The sequence below is a fragment of the Anomaloglossus baeobatrachus genome, chromosome 1, assembly GCF_048569485.1.
Source record: "Anomaloglossus baeobatrachus isolate aAnoBae1 chromosome 1, aAnoBae1.hap1, whole genome shotgun sequence".
NCBI classification, from domain to species: domain Eukaryota; kingdom Metazoa; phylum Chordata; class Amphibia; order Anura; family Aromobatidae; genus Anomaloglossus; species Anomaloglossus baeobatrachus.
This window is the reverse complement of record NC_134353.1, coordinates 106,590,570-106,604,825: the sequence shown is the minus strand read 5'-3', so window position 1 is coordinate 106,604,825 and position 14,256 is coordinate 106,590,570. Positions and strand designations below refer to the sequence as shown.

Below are 14,256 nucleotides of genomic sequence, written 5' to 3'. Positions count from 1 at the left end.
AAGGGAATCTATCAGTATTAAGGGACTGTCCAAACCTAGCACAAGTGCTCAGTGCACCCTTGGCATGTCCAGGCAGTTCTATGAAGTTACCCACTTACCTATTCTCCATCTCTCCACATATTTTTCGGACGATAAGACGCACTTTTTTCCCCAAAATTTTGGGGGAAAGTGGGATGCTTTTTATAGTCAAATGGCTGCAGGGAAGGGGGGTGCGGTGGTGGTGGAGCGGGTCATCAGAGGCAAGAGCAGGCTGTAGCAGCACCTACTGTGACCACGTGGGCCCGCTCATTAGCCTCATTTCATATGCACTGCATCCTAATGCACATCATCTCTCAGCCCTGAAGCCGGCGCTGAGAGGTGGGTGGGATGATGGGTGGAGGGTAAGCGCATACTAAATAGCCGGCCTGTGTGATCATCCCTGACTCCTAGAGCCTCGAGTGAACATGTGTGGCTATATTCACTGCCCCCCACGTATCTTCATCAGCGCAGGGGACAGTGAATAAGTATACTCTCTGGTCACTGTTCTCTGCAGCATCGCGATGACCTCCTGTCTGCCGGCCCGCTGATGTGTGTGGAGAGTGGTGCGCAAAGTGATGATATCATCACTGTGCGCACGGCTCCACACAGGCCAGCGGCGCTGCTGGTACAGACAGGAAGACGAGCGATGCTGCGTGGAGTGAGGAAAGGTGAGTATAAACGTTTATGTTTTCATGTGTGCCACAGGGGGCTATACCAGGATGGGGGACATATATACAAGGATGGGTATAATATGTAAGGCAGGAGAATCATTATAGTGTTTATATGCACTATGCTTTTATTTAGTTACAGCAGGGTATGTTTTCAAAATTTTTTCCTTGGTTTCTCTTTGTGTTATGGCCAGTGTGAACATGGTCTCACAAGCTCCATGTATACCATCTCATACTCCGGCTCACTTTTTTGTTTTTATGTAGTTTTTTTGTATTCAGTACAAACAGGGAGTGGCCCCCTTTTCAGTGAGCTGGGCATTTCATTCTGTGAATCCCCCTGACTGTGTGTGTCCTGTTGGGACCCAGTCACGCTCAGCCCTTAGCCACATTGAGGCCTATTTTAGACCCATGGTAAGGTTTTAATATTAGAGAGTGTAGGTACTATCCTAACTGGGTACACCTTGACGTTTGGTGGGATAGCTTTATGCTTTTTTTGATCAAAAACAGTGTTTACTAAGTACCCTATGTTTATATGCACTATGCTTTTATTTAGTTACAGCAGGGTATGTTTTCACAATTTTTTCCTTGGTTTCTCTTTGTCTTATGGCCAGTGTGAACATGGTCTCACAAGCTCCATGTATACCATCTCATACTCCGGCTCACTTTTTTGTTTTTATTTTGTTTTTGTTTTTTTGTTTTGTTTTTATGAATCATTACCAGGCTGGGGTACCTTAGTAGAGAATTTGGGGACATTACCCCCATAACAGTGTCAGCAGCAGATCCTCGCCCCATAACAGTGTGTCATGACCACATTTTTTGCTTAAAATTTTATTTTACTATTTTCCTTCTCTAAAACCATGGTGCATCTTATGGTCTCTTGTGTCTTACAGTGAAAAAAATATGGTATTTTTGCACCCCGAGTATTGATTGTCAGATGTGAAAGGATCCAGAGTAGAGATGAGCAAACCCAAGGTTTGGTTTTTGAACTGAACAGGAACATAAAAAAAAACAGAGTTCAAGTTTGGAGTTCGGGTGCTTTACGTGCAAACTCCACTCATGTGAGCATCCATCAGGTATGCTTGGTGCTCAGCCCAGTGCAAACCTCTTGCAGTTGTAGCACCCCTGAGGTACCAGGTGCCATAAAATGTAACCTGTGGAAACCCAAACCCCGGAATATCCGTGCCAGACAACACACCAGCACCCTCAGGCCACATGCACAACCCCAACATCAGACTGGGAGACTGCCTAGCAACAGGTAAAACGGATGGCCACTGATTGGATAGTCGCCACCCAATCTGTAGGGAGAGACCCAGCGAGGGGTAGGGGCGAGTGGTGGGAAGGTGTGTGGAGGAAGAAGTCAAGGAGTGTAGAGGAGTTGTGTGGAGAGAGAAGGAGTTGAGAGTGAAAGTACAGAAAGAAAGGAAAAGACCTGAAGTAACAACGGAGTGCTGTAACCGGAGTGAGGGACTCTGGAGTAAGGAACCAGGACTCCAGGAACCGTGGGTTACCTGTAGAAGTGTAAGACTCTAGGAACTGCCGGATGCCTTTGGAAATCTGGAAACAAGGGTAACAGGACTCAGCAGGCAGGGTGCAGACCCTAAGACAGCGGGACACTTTATGGTCAACTGTTAATTCTGCGAGGTGAGGGGATCTCTAGGGTCCCTCACCACCCAAAGAGTCTGAAGCATCAGCAGCGAAGAGAGGAACGGGGACTGAACCCTTTAAAAAGTCCAGGCTGCCTGCAACAGGACCAAGATTGAAAAGAGGTGATTTCCAAGAAGCTCTAGGCCACAGGAGCCCATCAACAACAAGTGTGCATGGAGGACAGCCAACCCAGGTCACAGCTGGCACAGAGAACAAGGGGAGTGGGAACACCTGGAACCGGCACCAGCGGGTCCAGGTACCGGCCTACAGTAAAGGCAAGTTGAAACTGCAATACCGGTGTGGACTGTTTCCTTTTCGCCTCTGCACAGATATACTGACTGTCCCCTACCATTGCCCCTTCACCATCCACTGCTGGAGCCTGTCCCTGTTTGCGGAGGGTCCAAAACACCTAGGCTGCACTACATCAGCCCCAGCAGGACTTTGCAACGGTGGCCCCAATAACCTGGCCGCACATCGCAAGTGGCGTAGTCGAGAACTATTTAATTGTTTTTGCCTTTTTATTTTTCACCCCTCTTTTATCAGGCTAACCCCCAGGGTCACGGAACCAAGCCTCGGCCGCGACCACGACTGTTCCCCCTGCACACCGCACACCCGGGATTGAATACCCCACAGCCCCTGGGGTGTTACACAGTGTATGAACAATGCCCACTGGGGGTAACAACAGAGCAATCACCCATAGTGTGCAACAAAAAAAAAAATTAAAAAGTTCGCCCACCCTCCCCCAGAAGTGATTTGCTAATAGTTAGTTATGTTTGGGCGGAGACTAAAACTGCCAATCAGTGTTTTCAAACCAGGCTAAGGTGAAGTTCAAATCAGTAGAGGTTCAGTTCATTGGCTGCTAGCGAACCAAACCTCTACAGGTTTGCTTATCTCTAATCCAGAGCAGGGGGGAGATAGATGGAAAACAAGTATAATCGAAGGTGCACTCAACAAATTGACCACGGCAAGAGTGCACTGAGCATCTGTGTTCGTTTTGAACAGACCACCTGTGTTTGGTTTGTAGTCACCAACCAGTAACCACATATGCTGGTAATCAATGCAACAGGGGAGGGACAGGGGAGAAAAGTGCAGAGAGCACTGCATGCTGACACAAAGAGGGATGCACAGGGGAGAAAAGTCCAGAGAGCACTGCACACTGTCACAAAGGGGGAGGGGGGAGTGCAGAGATCACTGCACGCTGACTCAAAGGGGGGGAGCAGGGGAGAAAAGTGCAGAGGGCACTGGATGCTGCACACAAAGGGGGAGAGACAGGGGAGAAAAGTGCAGAGAGCATTGGACGCTGCTAATAAATGGGGAGGGACAGGGGAGAAAAGTGCAGAGAGCATTGGACGCTGCACACAAAGGGGGATAGGCAGGTGAGAAAAGTGTAGAGAGCACTGGATGCTGCACACAAAAAGAGAGATACAGGGGAGAAAAGTGAAGAGAGTGCACACAAAGGGGGAAGGACAGGGAAGGAAAGTGCAGAGAGCACTAGATGCTGCACAGAAAGGGGTAGAGACAGGGAAGAAAAGTCAAGAGTTCACTGGACGGTGCACATAAAGGACCATCCACAGGACACTTGTGATTGCAGTGATCGGAGGATTTAAAATTGTTTTCCATGTTCATCGTAGAGTTGTAGTGGATATAAAGGAACAAAACTGCTTACAGATTATTTAAAGCTGTATATTATGGCCATAAAGCAAGACATCCAAATATGAGAGCTCCATTTCTCTAACTTGTCAAATCCAATAAATCTGTCTTCTCCCCAGATAAGAAGCGCTGGCTACAAGTGAATTTAAATTAGTTTTGAACTCAATAGGAGATGAGAAAAACTTTAAGCACTGAGCTCCCCTTAACAGTGGGTATTATACAAGTGCTCCAGTAAACAGGTCATCCGTTTCACGTCTGATTCCCTTCCATCACCTCGCACTGTGCGCTATTGTTCCACTTGTGCTTCAATACGAATATATTTGAGGATGATTTTGCTAATACATGAAGCAAAAGTCAATTTGTCAATGTAGATGTTTTAGCTATTGTTCTATTATTTCATCAATTTGTACATTGTTATTAGTATGACAATAATTAGCCCCAACCCAAAAGATAGAACACAGAGTCCAATATTTGCCCATGACGCCAGTCCTGCTTCTGGTGACTCTACCCGACATTTCATCAACGATCTTTTTTGTCAACTTATTATAGCTAAATTGAGGTAATCTCTAACTATAGGTTATAGAAAGAAGAATTAGCTGATCGTCAGAGCTTATACACTACAGAAGAGAATGTGAGAGAAAGGACCGGATTGACCATAAGACCATACACTCTACACAAGAGACAGACTTACCCAGTGATTTGAGAAATGGAAGATGACTCTGCCATACAAACTGTGCTCCACTGGGATCTACTGTTCTGTGATGGCCCAGGTACTGACCCCCACTGTACGAGATATGACAATCCACTAAAAGTCATAACTGCTGGACATTACGGGGAAGGCTTCACAGTCACACCAAATGACAATAGTCCACTCCTTTGATGCAAGTTTTTGGGGTCTTTTTGCAAACCTCAAATTGAATCTCAAAGTGTTTGAATTCTTGATAAACTGCAAATTTCTGGAAATTTTACTCAAACTCAAGTTTTTACACGTGACCTTATAATCTAAAGTAAGTATTTGGCTACATGCACTAAAAGATTTTTAAGTGTAAAGCCCTTATCAGATGGGACAAAATTGGATGTAAAATTGCAATATCGTACTTAAAACAGCGATATTCGCAATGTATAATAGTTGCTAGCGATCGTAATATCGTTCAATTGTTGTGAAACCAGATCTTTCAACTTGCTTAAAAATTATCGCTTGTTGGTATAAAATTTCACTGTATAATAAGTCGCTTATAAGCTGTAATACATGCTTTTATGAACGACTAGCAATTTTCAACTGCTCCAGAGATCTTTTGAGCGAACATTTGCTTTTCTAATAATGAACTTGTATACACGATAGCGATGCAAAAAATAATTGCTCGTCAATCGCTATCTTTACTAAATCATACTGTCTAATATCACCTTAACTGTCTAAAAGTAGCAGCAAACGTGTCTTTCTATAGCTCATCCCTCCCCTCTCCATAGAATGTTATAAGCAGCAACTGTCATCTCACATCTTACAAACAGAAAATCTGTCTTCATTGAAGTCCAGGAGGAGAAAGAAACATATTTTTGTGTTTTTGTGATAACGCATACGTTATATTACAGAAAATATATATATATATATATACACAGTGCCTACAAGTAGTATTCAACCCGCTGCAGATTTAGCAGGTTTACACAGTCGGAATTAACTTGGCATTGTGACATTTGGACTGTAGATCAGCCTGGAAGTGTGAAATGCACTGCAGCAAAAAAGAATGTTATTTCTTTTTTTTATTTTTTTTTTTAAATTGTGAAAAGTTTATTCAGAGGGTCATTTATTATTCAACCCCTCAAACCACAAGAATTCTGTTTGGTTCCCCTAAAGTATTAAGAAGTATTTCAGGCACAAAGAACAATGAGCTTCACATCTTTGGATTAATTATCTCTTTTTCCAGCCTTTTCTGACTAATTAAGACCCTCCCCAAACTTGTGAACAGCATTCATACTTGGTCAACATGGGAAAGACAAAGGAGCATTCCAAGGCCATCAGAGACAAGATCGTGGAGGGTCACAAGGCTGGCAAGGGGTACAAAACCCTTTCCAAGGAGTTGGGCCTACCTGTCTCCACTGTTGGGAGCATCATCCAGAAGTGGAAGGCTTATGGAACTACTGTTAGCCTTCCACAGCCTGGACAGCCTTTGAAAGTTTCCACCCATGCCGAGTCCAGGCTTGTCCGAAGAGTCAAGGCTAACCCAAGGACAACAAGGAAGGAGCTCCGGGAAGATCTCATGGCAGTAGGGACATTGGTTTCAGTCAATACCATAAGTAACGTGCTCCACCGCAATGGTCTCCGTTCCAGACGAGCCCGTAAGGTACCTTTACTTTCAAAGCATCATGTCAAGGCTCATCTACAGTTTGGTCATCATCACTTGGAGGACTCTGAGACAGACTGGTTCAAGGTTCTCTGGTCTGATGAGACCAAGATCGAGATCTTTGGTGCCAACCACACATGTGACGTTTGGAGACTGGATGGCACTGCATACGACCCCAAGAATACCATCCCTACAGTCAAGCATGGTGGTGGCAGCATCATGCTGTGGGGCTGTTTCTCAGCCAAGGGGCCTGGCCATCTGGTCCGCATCCATGGGAAGATGGATAGCACGGCCTACCTGGAGATTTTGGCCAAGAACCTGCGCTCCTCCATCAAGGATATTAAGATGGGTCTTCATTTCATCTTCTAACAAGACAATGACCCAAAGCACACAGCCAAGAAAACCAAGGCCTGATTCAAGAGGGAAAAAATCAAGGTGTTGCAGTGGCCTAGTCAGTCTCCTGACCTTAACCCAATTGAAAACTTGTGGAAGGAGCTCAAGATTAAAGTCCACATGAGACACCCAAAGAACCTAGATAACTTGGAGAAGATCTGCATGGAGGAGTGGGCCAAGATAACTCCAGAGACCTGTGCCGGCCTGATCAGGTCTTATAAAAGACGATTATTAGCTGTAATTGCAAACAAGGGTTATTCCACAAAATATTAAACCTAGGGGTTGAATAATAATTGACCCACACTTTTATGTTGAAAATTTATTAAAATTTAACTGAGCAACATAACTTGTTGGTTTGTAAGATTTATGCATCTGTTAATAAATCCTGCTCTTGTTTTTAAGTTTGCAGGCTCTAACTTATTTGCATCTTATCAAACCTGCTAAATCTGCAGGGGGTTGAAGACTACTTGTAGGCACTGTATATATGGCCCATGGACAAGGGCTGTGCTTAGAAAACAAGCTAAAGTGAAAACCTAAGAGATATTGTCCTTGCAAGCCACAGACATCCCATTATCCACGCAATACATACTTCAAGAACTCTGAGAAAAATGCTATAACTCGGAGAAAATCATAATGCAACTTCTTAAAGGTTGACAATGTTTTGCTTTAAGACAAGGTCATCTCCAGCTGCAGACACCTATTCAAGCTTTAATTCAATGCAGCATGGAAAGGATGTATAAATGAGACTCTCCCAACTGATAATTACATCTAGGAGTAATGTTTAAAGTTGTATGCACATCTTATTTTTATTAAAGGGAATTTGTCAGCAGATTTTTGCAGACATGCCTGTGTTGTCACAGTCTGATCTTTTGTTTATTTGCTATGTTTTTTTGCAGCCTGACCCTTAGGCCTAAGCCACACGGCATGAAAATCGGACTGAGTGGATTGCGATAAAACATCGCATTCCACTTGGACCAATATTAATCTGTTAGCACCCATGAGCGATTATTTTCTGGGCCCCAATAGGACTGAGAAAACAATCGCAGCATGGTGTGATTGTAATGCGAGACTCTTTCTCTCGTTTCTGAAACACATGCACGTTCACCATACTGACCCACAGACAATTGCACTGCTTTCCCTGCTCACCGGCTGTCCTGCTGTCTGTGCTTGGTTGCAGTTAGCTGACACGCTGACATTCAGGGTGGGGGTGCATCTAACTGCAACCAATTACATGCGCCGGTGGGTGGGCAAAACAATGAATATTGAATTGTCGGCTCCAGAAGTGAAAAGTGACTTGGAAGGAGTTTGGTGCCATGACACAGCCTCGGGTGAGTACACCGCGTGCTCCTACCCCCCTACTCCCTCCACAAACGTTTTTAATCTCTGAATTCTAGTCCCCATAGAATTATATGGGCCCCGGAATCCGGAGCGGATCCAGACTTTTTTTTCAATCCAGCAGTGATCCGCCGTTCCCGAATTTTGGTGGGTTCGATTAACTCTAGAGAAGATCTTTTGAAATTCAACTTACCCCAAAAAATTGATTTGCAAATAAATTTGTTAAAGTTTCAATCTTGGAAAACTTGTAACTGCCCAGAAAATACATGTCGGGAAAAAAGAGAGATAGAATTCCACCTGACCATAAACGCTTAGACTTTACAGGGAAGACAGAAAGAGACAAAGCACCTTCCTAACCAATAGAGCTTAAGGCCGCTTTACACGCTGTGATCTCGCTAGCAAGATTGCTAGCGTGCGTACCTGCCTTCATCATTTATGTGTCACGGGCAAATCGCTGCCCGTGGTGCACAAAATTGCGCGGACCCGTCACACATACTTACCTGCATAGCGATGTCGCTGTGACTAGGGTACCGCCTTCTTTCTAAGGGGGCGGTTCATTCGGCATCACAGCGATGTCACTATGCGGCCGCCCAATCAAAGCGGAGGGGCGGAGATGAGCAGGACGAACATCCCGCCTACCTCCTTCTTTCCTCATTGCTGGCGGGATGCAGATAAGGTGAGGTTCCTTGTTCCTGCGGTGTCACACGTAGCGATGTGTGCTGCCGCAGGAATGACAAACAACATCGTAACTGCAGTAGCAACGATAATTGAGATTAGGGGGGGATGTCACCAATTAGCAATTTTGAATGTTTTTGCAACGATTCAAAATCGCTAAAAGGTGTCACACGCAACGATATCGCTAACGAGGCCGGATGTGCGTCACACAATTCGTGACCCCAACGAGATCGCTTTACTGATGTCGTAGCGTGTAAAGCGGCCTTTAGGCTTTACAGGCAAGAGTGAAAAAGAGATAGAAGACCCTCCTGACCATAAGAGCTTAGGCTTTACAGGCAAGAAAGAGAGATGAAGGACCCTCCTGAGCAATTGAGCTTAGGCTCTTTACAGGAAAGAGTAAAAAAGAGATAGAAGACTCTCCTGACCAACAGAGCTTAGGCTTTACAGGCAAGAGTGAAACACAAATAGAAGACCCTTCTGACCATAAGAGCTTAGGCTTTAAAGGCAAGAAAGAGTTACAGAGGACCCTCCTGACTATAAGGCTAGGTTCGCACACTGCGTCTTTTTGACGCTGCGTTTTTGCGCGTTTTTGGCCGCTAAAAACGCACAAAAATGCACCTGCGTCGAAAAAACACATAAAAAAAGCATGCGGTTTTGCCGCGATTTGGTGCATTTTTGGCTGCGTTTTGCTGCATTTTTGATCTCTGCGTTTTGCTGCGTTTTTCCAATGCATTGCATGGGGGGAAAACGCAGAAAAACGCAGGAAAGAACTGACATGTCCATTTTTTTTTTTTAACTCAAAAACGCAGGTAAAAAAACCAGATGTGTGCGGACAGCAAAAATGAAAACTCATAGACTTTGCTGGGGAAGCAAAGTCCTGCAGTTTTGAGGCCAAAAACGCACCCGAAAAACGCGCAAAAACGCCGCGAAAAGCGCACTGTGCGCACATAGCCTAAGAGCTTAGACTTTACAGGCAAGAGAGAAAAAGAGACAGAAGACCCCCCCCAGAGCTTAGACTTTACAGGCAAGAGAGAAAGAGAGAAAGAGGACTCTCCTGACCATAGGAGCTTAGGCTTTACAGGGAAGAAAGAGAGATGAAGGACCCTCCTGACCAACAGAGCTTAGGCTTTACAGGCAAGAGTAAAAAAAGAGATACAAGACTCTCCTGACCAATAGAGCTTAGGCTTTACAGGCAAGAGTAAAAGAGAAATAGAAGACTCTTCTGAACATAAAAGCTTAGGCTTTAAAGGCAAGAGAGAAAGAGAGACAGATGACCCACCTGATCATAAGGGCTTAGACTTTACAGGCAAGAGAGGCAGAGAGACAGAGGACCCGCCTGACCATAAGGGCTTAGACTTTACAGGCAAGAGGGAAAGAGAGACAGATGATCCGCCTGACCATAAGGTCTTAACGTCCCGTCAGACACAACGAGATCGCTAACGAGATAGTTGCTGGGTCACCGTTTCTGTTACGCAGTAACGATCTTACCAGCGATCTTGTTATGTGTGACACCTACCAGTGATCAGGCCCCTGCTGTAAGATCGCTAGTTGTTGCCAAAGGGTCCAGACCATTTTCTTCAAAGGTGATGTCCTGGGCAGGACACATTGCTGTGTTTGACACCTAACAATGACCTCCTATACAGGTCGATCATCGTTATACAGGTCGCTCATCGTTACTGCGTCGTTGGTAAGGTCTGACTGTGTGACATCTCACCAGCAACCTCCCAGCGACTTACCAGCGATCCTTATCAGGTCACATCGCTTTCGGAATTGCTGGTAAGTCGTTAAATGTGACGGGGGCTTTAGACTTTACAGGCAAGAGAGAAAGAGAGACAGAGGACTCTCCTGACCATCAGGGCTTAGGCATTACAGTCACTATAGAAAGAAAGACAGAGGACCCTCCTCACTATAAGAGCTTTGAATTACAGGCAAGAGAGAAACAAAGACAAAGGACCCTTCTGACTACAAGAGCTTAGGCTTTACAGGCAAGAGAGATAGACAAGGGACTCTCCTGACCATAAGAGCTTAAGCTTTAAAGGCAAGAGAGAAAGAGAGAGAGAGAATCCTCCTGACCATAAAAGTTTACACACTACAGAAGATAGAGTTACCTACTGACTCTGGATATGGAAAACAATTCTGCTATGCAAACTGTGCTCCCCTGGGACTTGCTGATTTGTGATGACCCCCCACATATACTGTATGATAATTAAAAAAATGTCATTGTGACGCCCTGGCCTATCAGGTCGTCACATGACATTGTGCAATCTGCCCTTCTGCATGGTGTCCATCTCTCTCCTCCTTGGTTACTGGTCCCTGGCCTTTGGTGTTGCTAAGATCAAGCTAATCAAAACCCTAGAAACACTCTGCACCACACCCACCAGACACACCAATGGGTAGTCTGAAGGGAATAGGGCCGCCCACTTGGGGGTTGGTTAGGGAGTGTCAGGAGTGTCAGGAGTAGGCAGTTGAGTGGTGACTCTCGAGAGGAGAGGTCACAAGTTAGTTGGAGGAGGTTAAGAGCTGGGCTCCTCAGTTACTAGGTGGCAGACGTTGGTCTGGGCCTGGTAGGAGCTGGAACCACTTTCGCAGGGGATCGTGTCAAGAGGTGCGTAATTGCCGAGCAGGGCAGCCAGCGGCCTTGAGCCATCTCCAGACAGGGGCCAGGGCATGGTGGGGTACGTGGACCCTAGGCCGGGAAGTAGCCTCAAGCGTCCTGGCAATTTACCCGATGAGGGTGAAGACTTCAAGATTCATCCTCCACCTGCTTCAAAATCGGGGTACTAGCGCAACGAGGGGGATAGGACTTTCCCAATACATAGTCCAGAAAATCCCAAGCGTGAACCCTGAGAGCAAGCTCACTCCATTAGCCATACGGGTGAGCGGCACCCGACTAGTTCTACACTACAGGGGCCAACTAGTGAAGAAAGTGCCAAGAGAAAGGTCACAGGCTAACAAGCAACCCCAATCATGCATGGGATCCCAGCATACTCCCTCCCTGCTACAGCGGTGCTAAGAATTCCAGTTTACAAGTTGTCGGTGTCAGCGTTATTCGACTGAGTGAGTATGCAGTGACCCTTCCCTCCCCAACAGTGCTCCCCTCTCACCATTACCAAGCCCACTTGGTACTTCCCCCCCTACCCATGGAGGGGTTAAACACCTGGCTGCCATTCCATCGCCACCGAGCGCTCCCAACCGCAGTGGTGGTATTCTACCTTACCACACACCGTGGGTGGAGTCACGAACTCTAACCACAAAATCCCCTGTAAATACCCCCCTTTTATTTCGAGTGTCCGGGCGACCCCTCCCAGGTCCGGAGACCCCTCGAGCCACCACAGATCCGGATCCGACCAGCACCCCGGCTGCTGGCGCTGGGGCGGTACATTATAGTAGCAGGGCATTATGTGGAGGCCAGTTTGGTAACACAAAATAACGATACACAGCTCACTGATGCTTTAGCAGTGTTGGAATTCGTGCTGCCTGCATTGTTTTTTTCTTTCCAAGCTGTGAATCAAATCTCTAAATGTTTAAATTTGTTTTAATATGAGAATTCATGAATTCAATCCTCTGTATCGCACAGTCCACTCACTGACCTCGGTTACGTTACCAATTCTGGAGCTTGAGCCAGGTGCCACTCACTCACTCCTGTTAGTACTGCCTCACTGAGATCGCTGACCAGGATCTGTGACTTGCTCCAGACACTTGCTTCTCTCAGTCCAGACACTCAGCAGGTAAGCTGATTCCTAAACACAGAGCCAATGCAGGCTCCATACATACCTGGCTTTCTCGTAGGGTACCTCAAAGAAGTAAACTGCTTCCAAGCACAAAGAAACCATGTAACTATTACAACACTTGAGACACCCTATGGGTGGGGGTATGTGAATAGCCAGACTCGCCCAGCATGCTGACTATTCATAAACCTGGACCTTAAACACTGAAAAGACTTGTGGAACTACAAGTCCCAAATTAAACATTTCTAGTTTATATCGCAAAGGACGTCTTCTTATGTGATACAAATCAGCCATTTCAGTCAGTTTCGAGAAAAAGAATCCGAAACAATACCTGTATTGCATCTGTTGAAATGAGGAGTGTGAGTACATTCTAGTCTGCAGCACATCTTTGCGGTTTTCTTTAAAAAAAATGTTTTCCATAGAAAAATAAATACAAACCACACCATAGGCTGCCAGAGCAGTCAAGTGTAGTCCATTTAAATCTCAATTTTACTAATAATAGTTTGCTAATACTGAAATCACTGCATCATCATATAAATAGTACCACAAAGAACATAATATAAGATCCTATGTTAGACCCGCAACACACATCCGTGTAATTTATACGTGTGCGGTACGTGTTTGCACGTACCGGAGACACGTACACACGAAGACCCATGTTATTCAATGGAAGATGGCACACGTAGGTAAAATCACACGGAATGTGTGTCCGTGTCGTAAGTACTTGTGTTCACTTTTCAACACGGACGACATGTCCGTTTTTGGCCGGCAACACGCAGGCACGGACCCGCTTTAGTCTATGGGTCCGTGCCTGCACGGACCGCACACGGAGTATGTCCGTGTTCAGCACGTATCGTCCGTATCCGTATTTCATCACAAAATCTGAAACACTTGTTTCCAATCTATCAGGTCAATAGAAAGCAAACAACAACACCAGGATCTCATGATGAATAATTAAAATCGTTAATTGGGTAAGAATGCGGGCCTTTAAAAACGGGCAGCACATGGACAGCACACGTACGTATTTTTTGTCAATACGGACATTCCACACGCACACACGGCTCGCATACGCCATCACACGGATGCCATGCGTACCGTAGAAACGCCCCTAAAAAACGGAACATGGACCGGAAAAACGGACCGTAAGACACGTACTTTTTTTTGCGGAAGTGTGTTTTAGGCCTTACATATACTACAGTTTAGAAATTAAGAAAAAAAAAAGTCAACCCAAGCTAAAAAATATATATAAAAACTTAATATTGTTTCTATGTTCCAATTATAAGAAAATTCCGAGCCACTGGAACCATGTGATATATTATACACAGACATGGGACTACTTTGGTCACTTGCAGTTTGACAACACGCTTAAATCTTTCCCATTATTCATCCCGGTGATTATATTTGTTAGGCCTCTTTCACACGTCCGTGTCTCCGGTACGTGTTTGGTTTGTTTCCTCGCGTACCGGAGACAGGGGCACACGTAGACCCATTAAAATCAATAGGTCTGTGCTCATGTGCGTATTCTGCCATGGACCGTGTGTACATGTGGAGCATACGTGTGCCCGTGTGCTCCACACATAGACATGTCCATTTTTCTCCGGCATCATGAGTGTCACACGGAAAGCAAACGGACCACACGGAGGTGATCTGTGTGAGACACACCTGAGAAAACACACGTGTCTGTAAAAAAAATAACAAAACTTTACTCACCTTCTCCAGCCCTGCTGTCTCTGCTGTCACTTGCTTCTGACCGCCGTGCATTATGCTCATTGCATATTCACTTCACTGCGGGCCGGAATCAGCAGC

The 14,256-nt window shown here is 45.5% G+C and overlaps 1 protein-coding gene across 4 annotated transcripts in view; it reads right to left on the bottom strand.

The window, feature by feature from the left end:
* Positions 1-14,256, bottom strand: part of PCDH7 (protocadherin 7) — a 1,104,634-nt gene that overhangs the window by 539,647 nt on the left and 550,731 nt on the right. The gene's annotated exons all lie outside the window — the stretch shown is intronic.